We start from the raw sequence: 7,882 nt of genomic DNA, 5'->3' as shown, positions 1-7,882 counted from the left end.
AAGAATTGCAACATTTGCCTAGAACTAACGCTACAGATAGCAATACTGGGGGATTTGAAAAGCCATAGTCAATCAATCAATAATATAATAATTATTTTAGCAAAAATGTTTATTTTTAATTTACAATCTGTAGAAGCTATGAGAATAGGAAGGTTCAAATCTTTTGTGAAGCATCACAGCACAGTTGAAAAATATATGGCAAATAAAAATCCGAAATGGATGATGTTGGAAGATAGATGGGAAGGGTTGAGTGGAACTGAAGGGTGGGACTAATAACAAGATAAACAATGTAGGGCATACGGGATCTGTGAAATGTGTATAGGTGCGGAGCTTTTGTGAAATAGCACAGTTACAAGTGGAAATAAAATTGGATGGACAACAGAAATAGAGGAAGGACTAAGAACAAACAAGAGAGAACTATTATAAAGTAGTCTGTGTCTGTAAAATAGGTATAAGATGTATAAATTGAAGGTAAAAGCAGAAGTGTTTATTAGTTTACTCCAATTGGGGGAGCGGTGGTAGGGTTGCGGGGAATAATAATAAAGGTATATTCTTTAAAAAAGTATGTATGTCTATATAGGTATGTGTATGTATATATGTATGCATGCGTGTATGGATATATATATTTACCCAAAAAAATATGGGGGATTGGAAATGATGCAGACAATTACATTGGAAGCAACATTCTTTCCGCAATATTAAGCTGATCCACCCCAAAGAAAAAAAAAAAAAAAGAAAAAAAAAAAAAAAAAAGTATTCATATTTTAATAGGAAAACAACAAACACTACAAAATACAACAACCAACAAACGTGACTAACCTGAAACAGTCCTGTGTGGCCCAAACACTGACACAGGAACAAACACCCACAAAACACAAGTGAAACCCTGGCTGCCTTAGTATGATTCTCAATCAGGGACAACGATTCACAGCTGTCTCTGATTGAGAATCATACCAGGCCGAACACAAACTCCCAACATAGAAAATCAAACCTAGACCAACCCACCCAACTCACGCCCTGACCAACTAAAACAAATACATAACAAAGGAAAACAGGTCAGGAACGTGACACTCAGCCTCCAGTATTGATGCTGCAGTAGTTTATGTGTCGGGGGGCTAGGGTTAGTCTGTTATATCTGGAGTATTTACCCTGTCTTATCCGGTGTCCTGTGTGTAAAGGGGTGCGTAACTGGTGGCAGTGAAGTCAGACGCAGGAGAGCAGAACTAGGTAATAGCCGGAGCAGTTTAATTTCAAAACCAACGGCATAAAGCAATAACAAACATGGGTACAAAACCCGACGCGCACCAGTAAACATGTGCACAAGCACTTACAACAAACAATTCCACACAAAGACATGGGGGGAACAGAGGGTTAAATACACGACACTTAATGAGGGAAATGAGAACTAGGTGTGTAGGAAGACAAGACAAAACAAATGGAAAATGAAAAGTGGATCGACGGTGGCTAGAAGACCGGTGACGCCGACCGCCGAACGCCGCCTAAACAAGGAGAGGAACCGACTTCAGTGGAAGACGTGACACTGTGTGAATTTAAGTATGCTCTCTCTAATTCTCTCTTTCGCTCTTTCTTTCTTTCTCTCTCTCGGAGGACCTGAGCCCTAGGACCATGCCTCAGGACTACCTAGCATAATGACTCCTTGCTGTCCCCAGTCCACCTGGCCGTGCTGCTGCTCCAGTTTCAACTTTTCTGCCTGCGGCTATGGAACCCTGGCCTTTTCACCGGACATGCTACCTGTCCCAGACCCAATGTTTTCAACTCTCTAGAGACAGCAGGAGTGGTAGAGATACTGTCACGACTTCAACCGAGGCAGGCTCTCCTTCCCGTTCGGGTGGCGCTCGGCGGTCGTCGTCACCGGCCTACTAGCTGCCACTGACTCTTTTTCCTCCCCCTCCCTATGTGTTTATTTGTATCACCTGTGTTGAGGTAAATTGGTAATTAGTGTGGCTTTATTAGTCAGCCAGCCCGTATGCTTCTTTGTGCGGGATTGTTCGTCTGTAGCTTTTGGATTTCGGGAGTGGTTTATTGTATTGTGTACTGGGTTTGTCTCCCGTGTTTGTGGACAGGTGTTTATGAAACCCAGTAAGTCCGTGTTGGACATTTTGTTTGCCGGTTGGGCATTAAAGAATCACCGTATTGAAGCTCTGCGGTTCCTGCGTCTGATTTCACACCCCCCGATACCCAGGTCGTTACAGATACTCTCAATGATCGGCTATGAAAAGCCAACTGACATTTACTCCTGAGGTGCTGACCTGTTGCACCCTCGACAACTACTGTGATTATTATTATTTGACCATGCTTGTCATTTATGAACATTTGAACATCTTGGCCATGTTCTGTTATAATCTCCAGCCGGCACAGCCAGAAGAGGACTGGCCACCCCTCATAGCCTGGTTCCTCTCTAGGTTTCTTCCTAGGTTTTAGCCTTTCTAGGGAGTTTTTCCTAGCCACCGTGCTTCTACACCTGCATTGCTTGCTGTTTGGGGTTTTAGGCTGGGTTTCTGTACAGCACTTTGAGATATCAGCTGATGTAAGAAGGGCTATATAAATACATTTGATTTGATTTTGATTTGATTTACAGCTAAATGCTATCAAATCTGGTCGTCTATTGCGTTGGGGACAGAGAATAAAAGGAGCAGATTTCTGGGCATGGTAGAAAAGATTCAGGGCATAATGAACAGACACGGGTATGGTAGAGTGGAGGTAAACCTAGGCATTGAGTGACAATAAAAGAGGTTGCATCTCTGGAGGTGCTAGTTATGCTAGTTGAGGTCACCCCATTTGTGGGAGGAGGGGGAAAAGTGGTATCTGAGGCATGTTGTGTGGGGCTAGGGGCTCCGCAGTAAAATAAAACAATGATAACTACCCTAAACAACGGTATACAAGCCATATTGACATTAGAGAGACATTAAGCGTGGCATAAAGCAATCACAGGTGTTGATTGGGAGAGCTAGCTAAGACAACAACGGGTAAGACAGCAACAGCTAATCAGCCAAGACAACAACAACAGGTAAAATGGCGATGAATGGGCAGAGAGGGTCAGTTAACTACACACAGGGCCTGAGTTCGAAGTCTGGGGCGGACAGATAAACAAAATAAACAATATGGAGTACCGTGATTAATGAACAGTCCAGCAGGCATCAGCTATGGAGCCAGGTATCATAGGGTCCAGTGAACAGCAATAAATGAAACAGGGAAGTCGTTACTACGCTAGCAAGCGGGAGACACGGCGTTCATAAAGGTTAGCAGGCCGGGGCTAGCAGAAGCGTCTTCACCGATGTCCGACAAAGGCCGGTTGAGGGAACATCGGACGAAATTACGTCGGCAGACCAGACGTGATGGATCGGCGGGGCTCCGTGTCGACAAAGGGTCCAGGCCAATTGGCAAAAGAGGTATTGTAGCTGGAGTAATTTTGTTTGCTAGCTGGGAGATGCGCCTGGCTCGGGGCTAACTGGTGCTAGCTTCGGGACAAGGGCGTTAGCCACTATAGCCACTCGGTAGCAGCTAGCTAGTTGCGATGATCCGATGCAAAGGTCCAGAGCTTACGGCAGGAATCCGGCAATGTAATGGTTTCTAGTCGTGCTAGTGAAGAGTCCGGGGGGCATCAGCTTTGTAGCCGAGTGATCATAGGGTCCACTGAGCAGGCCGGGAGATGGGCCTGGCTCAAAGGCTAGCTTTGGGGCTGGGCTACTCGGTAGAAGCTAGCTAGCTGTAGTGATCTGGAATAATGGTCCAGTAATGGAGTAATCTGGAGTAATGGTGGAGAAAAGCAGTCCAATATTCTCAGGGTTGATATCGCACTGAGCAGACTGGCGGGTATTATCCAGGGTGAAAGCGGCTGGTGTCTGAGCTAGAGGTAAAGGCCGCTAGCAGTGGCTAACAATGACTAACTAGCTAGTAGCTAATTAGCTGATTAGCATCTGATGGCTAGCTTCTGATGGAGGTTCTAGCTGTAAGGTCTAAAAAAGAATTGCGGATCCGTATCACATTGGGTGAGGTGGGTTGCCATCTTGGATCACTATGTGATACTACTTTGAAGAATCTAAAATATTAAATATGTTTTGATTTGTTTAACACTTTTTTGGTAACTACACGATTCCATATGTGTTATTTCACAGTTTTGATGTCTTCACTATTATTCTACAATGTAGAAAATAGTAAAACTAAAGAAAAACCCTTGAATGAGTAGTTGTGTCCTAACTTTTGACTGGTACTGTAAGTATATGGAAAGTTGTTGACTGAGACATGGGAATGAAGAAAGTTTACATTCTGTCAAACATGTTACTGTTGAATCTCATGGATCCTAAGGGGGAAGCACAGGGCAAATGTCTGGTTTCAGTCACAGATAAGGGAGGACAGGTGTGGATTAAGGAGGAGAGAGGAATTCGGCCCAGGTCACAGGTCAGATGGAGTGAGAAGGAACAGACCACAAAGGTTTTAGCGTCAGGTGGGGCCATGACTAAACCAGTGAGAGGAACCAAACAAGTTCTTGACTAGCAACAGAGATGTATTGGCTGTCTAGATGTGCAAGGAGTTGATTCCGGCTAGTGGGAGGACAAAAATATATGTGTTTGTGCAGTCATGTTTTTGTATTTTGCAGTTGTTTAACCCAGTGGGTGAATGAACTTAGTTTGAGCTTTTCGTGAGATTTACTCTGTTTGTTCAGAACCTAACACAACCTTACCTAGTATAAACATCACCCAAAAAGTTGACCCCACTACCATCAGTTTCCACCTCAATCATAAAAAGCTTGCCGTCAATGGGACTCCACCCATTGTTTAGGCAGTCTTGATTCAGCTGGAAACAAACAGATTCAATCAGGGTTTAATGACAATTTCAACAGTTATAATATGAAACAGTTTTATAAACTGACACTCTCCATCCTCTACTACTCTGCTCCAGCTCTCACACTCTTTCCCAGATCTTACACTCATTAAGAAGATATCATCATTCTTGTTGACTGCCCAGCACCCAAAGGGTCCACAACTGTAGTACTTCACAGCTCCTGACAATCTTGTCCATGGAAGGGGTGAGTCAGGTCCCTTGTAGCCAACTGTGGCACTACGTGTCAGACAGAATGGAGTATCGTCCATGTTAGCCCCCAGAATAAACTGTTCACCTCCAGCATCCAACTGTTTCAGAAGGCCTGAAGACAACAAAGACAGACAGACGGACGGACAAGCAAACGGGAGCACGTATCTGTGAATTCTGCCAAATGACTTACATGTTAAAACTGTAAAACATGAATAACTTTTCAACACCCTGATGGTATCAGGAACGCTAAGAAGCATGTGTCCTCTGGATAAATATTGAGTAATGCTCTCCACTTACCTGCAGCTTGCACCCAGTTACCGGCCACACACTTGTGAATTGAGTCTGCCTTGTTGATACCCCAGATCCCTGCTGGTCCTACAGTGATATGATTCAGGGAACCAGGCAGGTAGACCCATTTATCACCTACCGGGTAGTAGGACATTTTAATTGTGTCTGTTGCAACCACTTGCCCAGTCCTACATCATTCTGCATCAGATTATTGATGTCCACTAGCTCCTGACAATCCCATGCTATAGAGACAAAGACATATGAGTAGATTGCACCAATAAAATCTTGATCAATTCCAAGTTGATCAAGCATGTTTCAGATGATGGTAACTTACTGTGACTGATGACCAGGAGACAGAGGACCAATAGGACGGCTACAGTGGCTCTCATGATGTCTCTGTAGATCTACAGTATAAATTGAGATTTTACCCCAGACTTCAATAATCCCCTTGCAGGGCTTTGCACTATAATAGCCCAGCACATAGCTTTAAAAGCAATGATGGCTTCCTGTTCCACCTGTATAACAAAGAGTTGATGGGAGGCTGGAACGAGACAATTTATGGATAAGTGAAAGACCCCGTTGCCTAACTGCTGCTGCCCCGCTACCAAACTGCTGCTGCCCCGCTACCAAACTGCTACTGCGCTGCTACCTAATTACTGCAGTGCTGCTACCTAACTGCTACTGCCCTGCTACCTAACTGCTACTGCCCTGCTACCTAACTGCTACTGTCCTGCTACCTAACTGCTACTGCCCTGCTACCCAACTGCTACTGCCCTGCTACCCAACTGCTACTGCCTCGCTACCTAACTACTACTGCCCCACTACCTAACTGCTACTGCCTCGCTACCTAACTGCTACTGCTCTGCCACCTAACTACTACTGCCCCACTACCTAACTGCTACTGCCCTGCTACCTAACTGCTAATGCCTCGCTACCTAACTACTACTGCCCCGCTACCTAACTGCTACTGCCTCGCTACCTAACTGCTACTGCCTCGCTACCTCACTGCTACTGCCCCGCTACCTAACTGCTACTGCCCTGCTACCTAACGGCTACTGCCTCGCTACCTAACTACTACTGCCCCACTACCTAACTACTACTGCCCCACTACCTAACTACTACTACCCCGCTACCTAACTGCTACTGCCCCACTACCTAACTACTACTACCCCGCTACCTAACTGCTGCTGCCCCACTACCTATCTGCTACTGCCTCGCTACCTAACTGCTACTGCCCCACTACCTAACTGCTACTGCCCCACTACCTAACTGCTACTGCCCCGCTACCTAACTACTACTGCCCCACTACCTAACTGCTACTGCCTCGCTACCTAACTGCTACTGCCCTGCTACCTAACTACTACTTCCCTGCTACCTAACTGCTACTGCCTCGCTACCTAACTACTACTGCCCCGCTACCTAACTGCTACTGCCTCGCTACCTAACTGCTACTGCCTCGCTACCTAACTGCTACTGCCCCACTACCTAACTGCTACTGCCCCGCTACCTAACGGCTACTGCCCAACTACCTAACTGCTACTGCCCTGCTACCTAACTGCTACTGCCCTATTACCTAACTGCTACTGCCCTGCTACCTAACTACAACTGCCCTGCTACCTAACTGCTACTTCCCTGCTACCTAACTACTACTGCCCTGCTACCTAACTGCTACTGCCCTGCTACCTAACTGCTACTGCCCTGCTACCTAACTGCTACTGCCTCGCTACCTAACTACTACTGCCCTGCTACCTAACTGCTACTGCCCTGCTACCTAACTGCTACTGCCCTGCTACCTAACTGCTACTGCCTCGCTACCTAACTGCTACTGCCCTGCTACCTAACTGCTACTGCCTCGCTACCTAACTGCTACTGCCCTGCTACCTAACTGCTGCAACCCTGCTACCTAACTGCTACTGCCCTGCTACCTAACTGCTACTGCCTCGCTACCTAACTGCTACTGCCCTGCTACCTAACTGCTACTGCCCTGCTACCTAACTGCTACTGCCCTGCTACCTAACTGCTACTGCCCTGCTACCTAACTGCTACTGCCCTGCTACCTAACTGCTACTGCCCTGCTACCTAACTGCTACTGCCCTGCTACCTAACTGCTACTGCCCTGCTACCTAACTGCTACTGCCCTGCTACCTAACTGCTACTGCCCTGCTACCTAACTGCTACTGCCCTATTACCTAACTGCTACTGCCCTATTACCTAACTGCTACTGCCCTGCTACCTAACTGCTACTTCCCTGCTACCTAACTACTACTGACCTGCTACCTAACTGCTACTGCCTCGCTACCTAACTGCTACTGCCCTGCTACCTAACTGCTGCAACCCCACTACCTAACTGCTACTGCCCAACTACCTAACTGCTACTGCCCTGCTACCTAACTGCTACTTCCCTGCTACCTAACTACTACTGCCCCACTACCTAACTGCTACTGCCCAACTACCTAACTGCTACTGCCCTGCTACCTAACTGCTACTGCCCTATTACCTAACTGCTACTGACCTGCTACCTAACTACTACTGACCTGCTACC

At 46.4% G+C, this 7,882-nt stretch overlaps 1 pseudogene; it reads right to left on the bottom strand.

Moving 5' to 3' along the window:
- Positions 1 to 4,698: 4,698 nt before the first annotated feature.
- On the bottom strand, positions 4,699 to 5,729 carry LOC120032151 (annotated as a pseudogene).
- Positions 5,730 to 7,882: the final 2,153 nt, after the last annotated feature.

Source organism: Salvelinus namaycush, chromosome 38 (assembly GCF_016432855.1).
Source record: "Salvelinus namaycush isolate Seneca chromosome 38, SaNama_1.0, whole genome shotgun sequence".
NCBI classification, from domain to species: Eukaryota; Metazoa; Chordata; class Actinopteri; order Salmoniformes; family Salmonidae; genus Salvelinus; species Salvelinus namaycush.
The sequence above is the reverse complement of the archived record's forward strand: the minus strand, read 5'-3'. Positions and strand labels throughout refer to the sequence as shown.